The following is an 826-nucleotide window of genomic DNA, read 5'->3' as shown; positions in this document are numbered from 1 at the left end:
TGTGTGTGTGTGTGTGTGTGTGTGTGTGTGTGTGTGTGTGTGTGTGTGTGTGTGTGTGTGTGTGTGTGTAGGCGTGCGTGTGTGTTGGTTTATTTAGCTACAGTAATGTGGTGGGCACCAACAGCAACCTCGGTTTCTTTATTCTGATCTATAGTGAGGAGAAGTGGTTTCCATCACTGGTTTTTATTTTTCTGAGATTTGAAAAATGTTGAAATAACCAAACCTCTGTGGATTAGTGAGCAAACCTTTATGTAAATAAATAAAAAGGTGTTAAATCTCTTAAAGACATTGAGAGCGCCGTAGCGCTCCTGCATTGTGTCTAAAGTACAACTGTACAAATGAATAAAATAAGGTATACTGAAACTCTTAGGATGAGTTTCCTACTAATGTGAGAGTGCTGTGCTTATATTTATGCAGATATTAAATTCATCATACTTTTATACTAGTTTTGCACTGGCTTTCTTTTAAGCTGCTGTTCATTGCAAAATCTTTTGTAACCCTTGTGAATTTCTGGAAATCTTCATGAAAAAGTAAATTTTTTGTGGCCTGCTGGTAATTTCAACTTGAGTGGAAAGTTTAAACACCGCTGACTTAAACATTGTAGAGTAGCTCTGGCTGTATAATTCTGGTCTTGTCTTTCTGAACCTCCATCACAGTTTCAGTTCTTTTGCAGTTCAACACATTTTTCTTCCAGGATCACCTTTTATTAAGCTCCAACTGTCTTCTCATTTATTCTGATCGGCATTTGACACTGTTGACCATATTAATGAAACAACTGGAGAGTTTTCTGAGGATCTCTGGCCCATCAATCAATCTATCAATCGAT

This window comes from Poecilia reticulata, linkage group LG2 (genome assembly GCF_000633615.1).
Source record: "Poecilia reticulata strain Guanapo linkage group LG2, Guppy_female_1.0+MT, whole genome shotgun sequence".
Classification (NCBI taxonomy): Eukaryota; Metazoa; Chordata; class Actinopteri; order Cyprinodontiformes; family Poeciliidae; genus Poecilia; species Poecilia reticulata.
This window is presented reverse-complemented; position numbering follows the sequence as displayed.